Genomic DNA, 14,380 nt, shown 5'->3' on the forward strand with positions numbered 1-14,380 from the left:
AAGCACTTCCAATTAGAATTTGTGGAAAACAGGGCGCATAAGGACCTTCTTGCCTGCCTGTTTCCTGTTCAACCCAGAAGAGCTAGGATCCAACTGACAACCAGTCAGCCAGCAGAGAGGCCTCTGAGAAATCAGCAACTGGAAGATACCTACCAATGAAAAGGGCCTTTTGATGGCTCCAGCTGAAAAGATATTGGATTTTATTTTTTTCCTGTGTGTGGGATTGGAGATGGGGGATTGTATGGAGCCGCCGGGCACCCCTGCTGCTTGGCCCAGGCCAGCCCGGCCCCCCTCTGGCAAATGTTATGGAGAATTGGGAGGAATTTTATGGCTGTCTTTTCCCTCAGCTCTTTTTTCTTTTGTCTTCTTTGAAGAATGACTTTAGACATTTTATTTACATATTTAACCACAGATGAAAGGGGGGAAAGAAAGCACTAGGGCTTGTCGTGGGAATAGCTATATGTTTAAATTAATAGAAATCTGATTAAGCCTCCAAAATGTTGAGCACAGGTTGTCGTTTTTGGTATTTTTTTTTTTAAGAGGAAACTTTATAATGGAACATGATTTCCAATAATGTGCCAGCTCCAGGAAAAAAAAAAAAACAAAAAAACGCGAATTTGCTACCTCCCTCTCTTGGTTCCAGTCCTCCCTTTCCTCCTTTACCCCCCCCCCCCTCCCCATTAACACATCCATCTGCCTTTCAGGCTAGCCAGTGTTCTCGGGAGAAAGTGAAAGATTAGGAAGAGGGAATGTTTCGGGAGAAAGAAGAGCAGTCCTCAGCCAGAAAGAGCTGTATCCCGCCAGAGAGTGGTAGGAAATAACCCAGATGTGGTTAATACTCTCAATCCGAGTTGTAGCTCTGCCCCCGTTTCGGTTACAGTCTTGGGCAATTACTGGCCTAGCCAAGCCTGCCTTTGTGCGATGGGATTAAAGCAAAGGTTCTCCTAGGAGATAAAATGCAGTGACACACACTTTAAGCTTCTCGATTTCATCCCTCTCTTTCGGTCTGGCTTGACCCAGTCGCTGGCTCAGCAGAGGGGGCGCCGTGATGCTCTCTCTCGCTAGGCCCTCAGAAGCAGAGGCGGAGAGAAAGCCCTAGGAAAACCAGCTGGGAGAAGGGATTGCATCCTCCCTCTGGCCCGGCGTGCCGGCCTCTTGGGGCTTTCCAGCACAATATTCCAGTTACAAAGCAACGGTGCCGCCTGATTGAGTTCTTTGCTTTGCAATCCAGAGTCGCTCTTCGTTTCTTCCCAGCATGTTGGAGCTGAGGAGCAAAATGGTGGGGGGAGATACTGCAAAGGGGGAGTTCTTTAAACTCCCTTGCCCTGGACGGAAAAGTGATTTCTTTTCTAACTGTTGATTTTCACACCCACCGTGGCTCCGTAGGTGTCCTTCCAAGGATGCAGAGTGGGAGAAAAAAAAAAACAAACCTCCCCTCACTCCCACTCCTGAGTAGCCAAGGAAGGTCCCCGACAATGAAGTCCCTTCCCTCTATTATTCCCCATCCCCCCTCCTCCCATCCAGAGGCGCTTCTAATCTTGACCCATCCCAATCCCAGACCCATTTTTGCGTGTCGTGGCAAACTCTTGCAGCAACCGGTAGAGAGAGAGTGTGTGTGTGTGTGTGTGTGTGTGTGTGTGTGTGTGTGTGTTGTGTGTGTATGCGCGCGCGTGTGTGTAAACACCTTGTCAGCCCCCTCAGCCTTCTTCTGAAAATGGAAGTGGCCAGCGAGCGGCGGAGCCAGCGCCGCTGCTTCAGCCCCATCTCAGCGGCTTTTTCCGGCTCTTTCCCTAGCAGTGGGGTTTGAAATATGACCAAAGGTTCCACAGGGTGCATTAGTGTGAATTGCAAATCAGAACATTTCTTTAATCCCCCTTTCAAGGCCTGGCTTTGGATCAGTGGCGTCTGAGGGACTCCCCACTGCTTCTGGCGCAGGGGGAGCCATTCAAGGGGGCAGCTCCTCTCCACTATTCCCACACTCCCAAAAAACAACACCACAGACAGACACCCTCCAACTAAATTAGATTAAACTCCTTCCTTTCCACAGCACATTAGCCTTTTCACTGCCCGAGATTCATGATTCAGCGCCTCCCAATTTAAAGATACAGTATTGCTTTTTCTTTCAACAAAAGCATGATAAAAGCGGGACAATGCCAGCCTTATACGTAAGTACTTTCAAATTACAAGGACATTATCTGTGTAAAATATAGGCAGCCCTTAGCACATGCCCGTCCCAAACACACACACACACAAATGAATCTTAGCCCGGCGACAGAACTAGTCCCAATAAAATATACATAAAGCCTCCGCCGCCGGCTGGAGCTGGGGCAGGGGCTGGTTGGGGAGCCTCATTTTGAAACAGTCAAAGACATTCGAGATAATGAAACAAAAGCCCCACCATTGTTAGCATTTCCATTTCAAACAACGTCTCCAGGACAAAGACCTAGCTGGCGTTTATCTGATTTGGAATCACACAGAAGATGAGTTCAAACTCCAATCTTCCACCGGCTTCCTTTCTTCCTCTCGGTGCTTTTTGGGGGTGGGAGGTGAGGTTGGGGGGTGGGAGGGAGGAATGTTTGTATATATTGATTTAATTACTCACCTTCCCATCTGTTTTCTTTCTTTTTCCTCTCTTCCTTCCCCCCTTCCCCCTCCCCAAGAGTTCCCCCTCCCTCAACTCTTTCATTCCTGGGAGGAAGAGAAGACACCATATGGGATGCTGGGCTCCCGTCCTTGTTATCTCTACGATCGCCTCCGCAGGTGACGGAGACCCGAGGGACATAGGGTAACCTCTGCTTCAGTGAGTGTCTGGGGGAACCGACCCTTCCGCCCTCCCTCGCCCCTTCCGCCCGTCGCCCCTCCGGCAGGCCATGTATCCGTTTGTAATAAACATTGCGCTGGATTAGCAATCAAAAGGTCTGGATTCAAATTCTAGTTGGGCTCCCCTCTATGATTCTGAAGCAAGATCTCTGGAAAAAAGAGTCTTATCCTAAGAATGGCTCTCTAAGATCCCTCTCCTTTAAGCTTGATGCTGGATTAAGAATTAACCTAGGAATCTGGAGACCCGGAATCGAATTCTCCTTCGGACGCTGAGTGATCATAAACTAATCATTTTACCTTTTACGGGCCTCGGTTTCCTGATTTGAAACATGCGGGAGAAGTTGGACTAGATAAACTCTGAAGTCTTTTTCAGCCTTAAATATATGATCATGTGATCACTAAGGTTTCTTTCGTGATTTCTGGCTGAAATTTGTTCTGCAGCTATAAGATTCAATTAAATTTAACAAACATTTACTAAGCAACCGCTATGTAAAACCAACATCGGGGAATCCACAGACTTTATATATATATATATATATATATATATATATATATATATATATATATATACACACATACTAAGGTGTGTGTGGGAGGAATACAACTTGTTCATATGGAAATAAAAGCCAACCACATATAAAGTAAAATGAAGGGAATAGTCATTAAAAGGGGAAGGGTAGTTGGGAAGAATCAAGAAAGAACTAATTGTGGGAAGGGGCACCTGAGTTTTTCTTTTTCTTTTAAAGGAAATTAGTGATTTTATGAGCTCCAAAGGAGGAAAGACCAAAAGAGCTTTTCAAACATGAATAATGATTGTTGACTTTTCTATGATGATTTAAGGTTTACCCGGCACTCTTTCTTCTCTCTGGGAAGTAGTAACGCGAATTCCATTTTGCTGATGGGGAAACTGAGACTCATTCAATCTTGCTGTTTAAAGAACAAGAAACTCCATCTCCATGCTCTTGGCATTCTTTCTGGTGTCCCAGATCTAAATTCTCTTCCTCCTCCACTCTGACTATGGACTTTTGGCTTTCTTTAAACCCCAATTAAAATTCCACTTTCTACAGGAAGCCTTCCCCAACCCTTTTTAATTCCAGGACTTTCCTTCAAGTTATTTCCTATTTATTCTGTATGTAACTTGCTTTGTATGTATTTGTTTGCATATTGTCTCCCCCATTAAATTGCAATCTCCTTGAGGACACGTACTGTTTTTGCCTATTTTTTTTTTTTTTGTATCTCCAGCGCTTAACATAGTTGGTGTTTAATAAATATTTATTGATTGATGGATGGAAGAAATGACTTGTTTAAGATCTCATAGTACTTCTGGGGACAGAATTCAAACTCAGATCTTCCTGGCTCAAAAATCACGATATCACTCTATATCCACTATATCACTCTGCCATTAACTGGCATTTATTAGCTGATAGCTGTGTGCCATGCGTTGTGCTAAATTCTGGGAATACAAATATGAGTAGAAAGAAAGAAGGTCCTTGACCTCAAGAAGGCTCCATTGTAATGGGGTAAGACACATAACAGAAACAGGATAATGGGTGGAGCAGGTCTGAAGTGCAACCTGGATAGGAATGAGGGCAGCAAGGAGACATCATAGAATGCCTTCAAAAGACTTTTCTTCCCGAGTTCAAATGCAGTCTTAGACTAGTTGTATGACTCTGAGCAAGTCATTTAGCCCTATTAACCTCAGTTTCTTCATCTATAAAATGAAGGGGAGAAAGAAATGGCAAACCATTCTAGTGTCTTTGCCAAGAAAACCCAAAATGAGTTGGGCACAACTAGACAACAAACAACTATGATGACGACTGGCTTAAATCTGACTTCCTCCTTTGTAATATTAAGGTTTGGGTCTAAAAGAGTTCCCTCTTCATCCCATTTCCATTTGTTTCACTAGCTTCCCTATGTTCACTAGTCCTTCTTTGTCCCTATATAGCTTCTGTTGCTGAAGTAAGGAAAACACATGATGTCTCGATTGAATCCTACAAGAGATATTTCCTTAAAAAGTAGTTGGGGATGGGGAGACGGGGTGTTCCCCTATACCCCCAGGGATAAATTGTCTGTAACTCAGTTATGGGCTTCTGTTGTCTTTCATGAAGAGTTCTGGTTTCAGTCTCATATTTTATTACACTAACTGAACATCTCATTTAGATAATTTTCTGTTGCTGGGCTCCTCATTTAAAGAGGATGCATTAGTCCACTGCAAGGTTCTTAAATGGATGGGAAATGAATAAAGGCTACTCCTCTGATCTTCCTCTAGTGTGGTGAAATAGGCTTCAGGACTGGTATAAACTTTGTTCTTTCCATTAGAGATAACAGCAGTCCTCTCTCTGGCAAAGGCATTTTGCATTTTTGGCTACAACGGAGCTTCCTGTTTTGAAAGAGAACTTTAGGAGAAATCATCATAATTTTAGTGGCAGATTGGACCTTAGAGACCCTTTAGTACAATTTAACTCTCTTCATCATTGTCAGCTGCTTCTCTTTTTGACTCTGTGAACTTTTTCTCCATTTAGTGAATTCTTCCTGGAACATCTGTATTAGTTGAAAAAATTATCTTGTTACATATATAGTTGAAATCAAAGGAGTGAAATTTCTTTCTTGGTCTCTGACTCTAAAAATCTGCACAAGGTCATTCTGAGAGTCAGTTACTGATGTGGAACTAGGATCAGAGTCTTCTCGTGTGTACCAGAACCAGTTCAAACCTGCTTGAGATAGCCCATTGTTAAAATTTCACTGTGAAGTTTTACATCACAAAATCTGGCAAAGACTACAAATTGGGGCTTGTTTATTATTATTATTACTTTGTTGAATATCTAGACATAAAAAAGTGAAGAAGAAAATGGTAATAATACACATTAAGTTTAAAAGCATGTCACCTACATTTCTTCCCCCCCCCCCCTTTTCTTTTTCTCAAAGAGCTGGTTGTTAAATATTTACCAATACACACCTTTGTCTGACTCCTACTTTACTACTTTTTTCACTAAGCCATCTTTATAATTTATTATCAGACATTGCTTGAGTTAAAATATTTGGTCTTGAGAGGGACAGTCTTTGTCCTCAATGACTGTAGAAAAGCAAAGAATTTCACTCTGAAGACCAAATATTTGCGCTCAAACAATGTCTGATAAGTGGTTCAGAATAATAATAAAGTTGCAGAATGCAGAATTTCTTACCATTTTTGGTGGTTCGTTTCAATTCAACAAATAATTAGTTTGTATTCGCTATTTGCAAGTCTCAGGACTGCTCCAAGAGAATTCTACAACTCCCAAATAGGTGACCAAATAAGCATCCCCTATCTGGTCGGCTGCATATTTTATCACCTGCTGGGAGCTGTCTGATTTGGATACTTTTTAGAATTCTTGGCTCAGGCAGAGAGTGAAAGGTCACTCATTGTTTACTCTTTATGGTGGGAGTAGAAAGAAAGCCGGGTAATTGGTCATAGCAGAATTATATAGATGGACCTAAATTCCTCTAGATCAGGACCTTGCCAACTATGGCCCATGGCAGCCTGCCTTCATTTATTTTTGCAAAGTTCTCAAGCTAAGGACTTCTGATTCTAAATCTAGCATTCTTTTCCTGTATGACACTATCAAAGCTGAAAGAAATAGAACACCTTTCTCCATATCCTTCCACTCTATCATCAGAAGCTCTAAGCCTTCACTGTTAACATAAGGACTTCATATCATGATATGAATATCTAAGTACCATGGAGAGCAGAATTTTTCTGATTTAAAAAAAATGTGCATTCATAAAAAGTAAAAATGAAAAAGGATTTCTTATTATAATCATATTGCGTTACCCAGTTAGTTTCTGTTCACTTCTAAGGTCTTGGCTCACTGTAAATCTGTCTTTAATATGATGTCTTATATGTAGGAATTTCATTTTTATGATGATGAAGCTTTTAATCAATCAATTAAAGCTAGATGGTCCTTGAAAGCTTCTACCAGGACATATGTAAAGCTGTCACTTAGTAGGCAAGTGGAGGCAATGTGGTCCCACATAGATAACACTGGCTCCATTGTCTTTGAGAATGGAAGAGGGGTAATATGCACATGTCAGTTTGGTGGGCAGGGTGCTTAAGTGGGTGTTTCTGAAACTGGAAATGTCAATACCTGTCAAAGTCACCACCTACTCAGCCCACAGACAAGCTGAGACTCATGTACAACAGAGTGTCAGTAGGGTCACTTGGTCTGATACTTCTGGTGACTCATAACCCCACTAGATGAGTCACTGATTTTTATTGATGACTTAGATAAAGACTTACATAGCAAGTTCATCAAATGTGCAAATGACACAAAGCTTTGTAGGAGAAAACAATATACATGATGATCACCATAATATAAACAAAAACAATACTAAAGGGCAGGCTAACTCTGAATCCTAGAGAATAAGTGATCAAATATACGTTTTTTTGGGGGGATCCAATGAATATGTATTTGTCAGAGTCTCTGCATCACTGGTCTTGCTTAATTTTTTGTTGTTGTTGTTGTTGTTGTTACAAGGGAGGGAAGGCCAATAATGAAGTACTTGGGATGGGGAAAAAAGGCATTACTGATATATATGCCTATGTAAATATGTATATATATTAGCTGGGATGGGAGCTAATACATTGGACATCAGAATCAGGATTCACTGGCAGGCCAGAAAGAATATAGGGCTAAATCTAATAAGATCTTTTTTTTTTTTTTTTTTTTTTTAAACTGGGCCTGGGCCTGTGACTTCATTGGTTAAGGAATTCTCTGTGAGGAAACTCAACCTCCCCAAGTACAGGTGGGTTCTATAATTTATAAGTATATTGAGTTGCTTGTCTAATGTCACACAATTGGTATGTCTGGAAGGTTTTTGTGATGCATTAATTTACATCCTGACTCAAAGATCTACTCTTTATCCACTGGACTATATTGACTTTCTAGAGGTAATAAATAATAAAGATACATGTAAAATTTTGTACACGGATTCAAAAATTAATTTCACATGTGTTGGTTTTAGCTAATATATACATTTACATAGTGTTTAGTATGTGCTAGACCCTAGACTAAGAGCTTTGCAAGTATCTCATTTGATCCTCACAATAACTCTGGGAAATGAGGGCTATTATTATCCCCATTTTACAATTGAGGAAACTGGAGCAGACAGAGATGAAACAACTTGCCCTAAGTCACACACAATAAGCAAAATGTCTGAGGTCACATTTGAATTTCCATCTTCCTGACTCTAGGTGCTATATATATACAGAGAGAGAGAGAGAGAGAGAGAGAGAGAGAGAGAGAGAGAGAGAGAGAGAGAGAGAGAGAATGTTTCAATCTATATTCAGACACAATCAGATTCACCTGGAAACTTAGGTTCTTCCAGAGTTCCCTGGAGTGATGAATGGTTCCATGGTTTACCTAAATTTACAAGGCTAATACGTGTATCAGAGGCTAGATTTGAACCCTGGTCTTTCTGATTCTGGGGTTAGCTTGTTAGTCATTGTATCACAAGATTTGTCTGACAAAATATATCCAGGGTAAATTAAAAGGAATTCAGGAAGGAGAGCATACTAACAATTAGACAACGAGGAAAGAAATTCCTTGGACAGGAGCACCCAGGTTGTGCTTTGAAGGAAGCTAGGGATTTTGCAAAGGGAAAGGAAAGGGAAGTATGTTCCAGATAGGAAAACAGAACTATGTAAAGATCTGGAGGAAGGAAATGAAATATATTAGTCAATGGGAGGATTTTTGTTTTTGTTTTTTTAAGGATGGAGGGAAGCCCATGGGAGAATGCAGTAGAAAGGCAAAGATTGAAGATAAAAGAAAGAAAATAATGAATAGGGTAGACTCCAGGAGAAGGGGATGGGAACAAGGGCACAAAATCAAAGCTAGAAGAAATGCTTACATTGATAAGTTGAGGTCCCTGAAGAGTTAGAAGGGGATGGAGCAGTAAGAAACAACACCCTCCACCCCCTTACATTCTGAGTTTACATTCTGAGACTGAGACAATGGAAGGGAGAATGGCTGAGAACCTAGGGAAAATTTGAGATGTAGAGGACTGGGATCAGGGAGCTCAAAATATTAACTGTAGTAAAGGGTAAGAGTACTAGATTTGAACCCCAGACCTGAGTTCAAATCTTTCCTCAGGCATATAATTTGTATGACTTTGGCCATAGTCACTCTCCTGGACCTTAGTTTCCTCATTTGTAAAATGATGGGTTTAGATTCAATATCCTCTAAGGTTCCTCACAGCTTTAAATCTATGATTAAATGCCCCAAACTTTTCAGTCTAAAACTCATTTCTGATTTCCTAATTCCCACAAATCATTGCTTCAAATGATTCTCCTATTTCTAATGATGACATTTGCAGTCTCTCAGTCACTGCTACTGGTAATCTTATCTTTGGTACCCTCCTTCCTCTACTCAATCAAGTCCACTTAATGGCTCCTTTATAGTACCTCCCACATTAGTCTCCTACTTCTCTCCCAGATGGATATCACTTGAATAAAGCTCCCATAATTCCTTACCAGGAAGTTTCCTAACCAGATTCCTCAACTCTTATTTCCCTCATAATTACTGTCTCACAGATTGCCTAATTGACTAAAGAATTTTTGTACTTCCTAAAACATCTTGCTTATATTTCTGCAAGATTGGTTAGTTGGCATTTTGAAGAGCAACTTGGAACTACACCCAAAGGACTATAAAACTGTGCATATCCTTTGATCTAGCAATACAATTATTAGGTCTGTATCCCAAAGAGGTCATAAAAAAGGGAATAGACCCATATATACAAAAATATTTATAGCAGGTCTTTTTGTGGTAGCAAAGGATTGGAAATTGAGGGACCGTCTATCAATTGGAGAATGGCTGAACAGGTTGTGATGTATGAATATAAGTGGGATACTATTGCACTATAAGAAATGATGAGGTGGCAGATTTCAGAAAAATTGGAAAGACATGAACTGATGCTAAGTGAAGTAAGCAGAACCAGGAGAATATTGTACAGAGTAACAGAAATAGACTGATGATCAACTATGATATATTTAGCTCTTTTCAGCAATAAAATGATTCAAGACAATTCTAAAAGTCTCATGATGGAAAATGCTATCTGTATCCAGAGAAAGAGAACTATGAAGTCTGAATGAGGATTGAAGCATACAATTTTCACTTTTTTTGCTGTGCTTTTTTCTTTTGTCCTGCTGTGATGGAACATATTTGAAAATATGTTTTATATGATTGCACATGGATAACCTATATCACATTGTTTGCTGTCTTGTGGAGGGGGAGAGAGGGAAGGAAGGAAGAAAAATTAAGAACTCCAAATCTTTAAAAAATAAATATTAAAAAATTTCTTTACATGTAATTAGAAAAAACAAAATACTATTAAATTTAAAAAGTTTGTTGTTTTTTATGCTCAAAGAAGATCAAAATGACATCACTATGTAGAGTCAAGATATAATATGTCTAATTATGGATGATCAGACCAATAAGAACTCAGACAGCTGGGCACAGTCTATATGAATATTTAGGAGGGAGATGTCTCTAAATTTGTATATCTCATGTTTCTACCTTCTCACATCTCCATCTGAATGCTCTACCAATATCTCAAACTTCATACTCTGATAAACAGAATTCATCAGTTCATTACCTCACCCATTGATTACTGATGTCTTCCAAATATCCTCCATTTCTGTTGAGAACACAGACAATGAGTCATCTGTATTTTGGGATAGCAATCATTCCTTTTCTTTTTTAAACTTGACTTATGATTTATTCTTTTCTTTTTAAACTTGACTTATGAATTATCTTTCTTTTTTCTTTATCTTCTTCCTTCTTCTTGTAAGTATCTGAGGCTAGATTTGAACTCAGGTCATTTTGATTCCAGGGCCAATACTCCATCCATTGTGCCACCTAATTTTCTCTTAACTGTATATGCCCCAAAATTATTGAGGATCCCATTAGAGCTTTTGTTTTTTATGGGTTGTACATATTATTATTTCCTATATTAGAACTTAGTATGTCTTTATTTTTATGAAAATGGTTATGATTCCATGGATCCCCTGAAAGAATCTTTGGGGCCCTGAGAATCTCTGCCCTATGCTATGATGCCTCAGTCTTCCTTGGCTTTTCCTCTTTTTTTCACATATTCACTTTGCTTTGGAGTTATGTTGATTGACTTCATATCATTTCTTAAATATATTCCCTTCTCTGTATACACCCTCAGTACCTTATAATTGGCCTCCAAACTATTCTCTACACAGCTCCCAGAATGATTTTCCTTAGGCACAACTCTGACCACATTAAGCCCCTGCCCAAACCTGTTATGGTTTCCTATTACCTTTAGGATTAAATATAAACTTCTTAGCCTGGCATTTAAGCCTCTGTGCTGTGTGGCTGTCTCCTACATTTCCAGTCCTCTCTCATGTCATTTCCTTTTATTTATCCTTTGTTTGCTTAAAAAGACCATGATTTTCCATTGCCTTTAGGCCATCTCCAGTAGTCCTGATTTATATCGGGCCACTGGACCCAGATGGTTCCAGAGGAGAAAGTGATGTTGGTGACTTTGCCCAGCCCTACAACACTTAAATCCAACTCATTTGCAAGTTATGAAATCACTTTTCTGATGTCATGGTCCTCTTCCAGAATAAAGGACAAACAACAACCTTCAGTCTATCTATATCTTCTTGCTAGTTCATCTACGACTATAACAAATTATCTCCCATGTGGGTGCGTTCACACAACCTACTTTCCACCTATTAGGTCTGAAATAGACTGCCTCCTACTTCTACCTGTTGAAATGATTCTCTTCTCTAACTGAAATGAAATGAAGGCCCAGATCTAGGCCCTTCCTTTTTCATTAAGCCTTTCCTGGTTCTTCTCCTTTCTCTTTCCAGTTAAAGTGTTATATCTCACTTAAGATTTTCTATAGTACTGCCTCCCTAACTGCAGATTTACTAATGGTGTGACATTGAACAAATCATCTCATCTCTCTAGACTTCTGAATAAGGGGGTTGGATTAGACAGCCTCTGAAAATCCTTTTAGACCTAAATCAAGGGTCCTATGATCTTATTGTCCATCTTTTTAAAAAAATGTTATATATTTTTTCAATCAATCAGCAATAATCTACTTTCTTTCCTTTCCACCTTCCCCAAAGGAAAATGAAAAAGAAAAACCCTCTTATAAACATGTATAGATGAGCAAAAGAAATTTCCACATCATCCAAGTCTAAAAGAAAATAATATATAATTATACATGTTCTTATATAATATATTACATATATATGTATATATATATGTAAACATCATTCAGTATTCTGAGTCTTTTACTTCTCTATCAAGAAGGGAGGAACGTATTTCATCATCATCCCTTTGGAACTATGATCCACATTTTCTCCTTATCCCTATCCCATTTCCTATGTCCATGCAATATCCTTCCTTAATCATTATCAGATTATAAATTCTGTCAGGGTTAGGATTGCATTGTTTTTCATCATTGAGTCTCCTAGTGTTCAGCAAAATGCCTTGTATAAAAAGGCTCATGAGATACTTATTGCATCCCTTGTGTCTAGTACACAATCAGTGCTAATACATTATGGGTGATGGATTAAATTAAATCAGTCATATTAACTCTGGGCTGCCAGCTACACATTTAAATAAAGACATCCAACAGGCAAGGAAAATTTCATCCTGAAAATTATGAGAGAAGTTGATGGTAGAGATAGATTTTAGGACTTATCCACATAGAGAAGAAATTGTAGATGAGAAGAGCTCTTGGGGGGAAGAGTGATGGGAAGAGGAGAATAGAGAAAAGAAAAAGGGGACTAAAGAAATAGTAGAAAGTGAAAACTTTTTTGGAACTGGTAGAAAAAGAGGATAGTGAAAGAGACAAAAGTTCTGATCAGAGAATTATAAGAATATTTAATTCTGCAATCAGGGAGGATAGATTTGAAAATTAGAATGTCATAAATGTTATTCAAAAAAAAAAGTTTGGTGGAATTGCAGTGAATAAGAGTCAGATTGCTGGATGAGACAGCTAGAAGCAGTAGGTTTAAGCAGCACTAGAGATTGGCCAGGGCAGACAGAAAGAGAATCAAAGGATTCCTGATGGGTAATAAGGCATGGTTGAAATCAGTGACCATTCAGTTCCATCCCAAATAGAGAGACAAGTCAGAATGGGAATAATGACAAAGGTCATTAAGAAAATTACAAATAAGTTTATCTGTAATGAGGGAAAAAGAGATGAGAATTAATATGGCTGGTGGTTAGACAAGGAATTTTGAGAATTCAAGGTATAAAATATGGAGCAGTTTGAATTATGATGAAGTCTCAAATTGGGTCCTTTACAATGAGTAGCTGAAGTAGAATGGAAATGTATATCATAGAAATTCAGAAGAGAGAGGGGTTGGGAAACCAGGAGGAAGTCTCTCCTACCCTTCAAGACTCAACTCAAGGAGCCACCTCTTCCAGGAAGTCTGCTTTGATTCTAGCAATTGAAAGTGATTTCTCACTCCTCAATTTTGTTACAGGCCTTTGGATTTCTTCGTGATATATTTATGGGATCATAGATATGGGGTGAATAAGATCTTAGAAAACACCCAGGAAACTAAGGTTTAGGAAAGTTAACTGACTTGTTCAAAGTCAGTAGTAAGCATCAAAGACAGGATTTGAAACTAGATCCTCTGGCTCCAGAATCAATACTATTTCCTTTTTTTGTTTTCTTTTTCTTTTTATTATAGCCTTTGCTAATTTTCTTTTTTTAATTAAACTTTTTTTTAATTTTCAAAAGATATGCATGGAAATGTTACTATTGGGCTTATATCCCAAAGAGATCTTAAAGAAGGGAAAGGGACCTGTATGTGCAAGAATGTTTGTGGCAGCCCTCTTTGTAGTGGCCAGAAACTGGAAACTGAGTGGATGTCCATCAGTTGGAGAATGGCTGAATAAATTGTGGCATATGAATATCATGGAATATTATTGTTCGGTAAGAAATGACCAACAGGATGATTTCAGAAAGGCCTGGGGAGACTTACACGAACTGATGCTGAGTGAAATGGAGCAGGACCAGAAGATCATTATACACTTCAACAACAATACTATATGATGATCAATTCTGATGGATCTGGCCATCTTCAGAAATGAGATGAACTAAATCAGTTCCAATGACGCAGTAATGAACTGAACCAGCTACACCCAGCGAAAGAACTCTGGGAGATGACTAAAAACCATTACATAGAATTCCCAATCCCTCTATTTTTGTCTGCCTGCATTTTTGATTTCCTTCACAGGCTAATGGTACACTATTTCAGAGTCCGATTCTTTTTATACAACAAAATAACTGTTTGGACACGTATACATATATTGTGTTTAACTTATACTTCAACATATTTAACATGTATTGGTCAACCTGCTATTTGGGGGAAGGAGTGAGGGGAAGGAGGGGAAAAATTGGAACAAAAGATTTGGCAATTGTCAATGCTGTAAAATTACCCATGCATATAACTTGTAAATAAAAAGCTATTAAAAATAAAATAAAAAATGATATGCATGGATAATTTTTCAACATTAACCCTCGAAAAACCTTG

This window comes from Antechinus flavipes, chromosome 1, assembly GCF_016432865.1.
Source record: "Antechinus flavipes isolate AdamAnt ecotype Samford, QLD, Australia chromosome 1, AdamAnt_v2, whole genome shotgun sequence".
Taxonomy (NCBI): domain Eukaryota; kingdom Metazoa; phylum Chordata; class Mammalia; order Dasyuromorphia; family Dasyuridae; genus Antechinus; species Antechinus flavipes.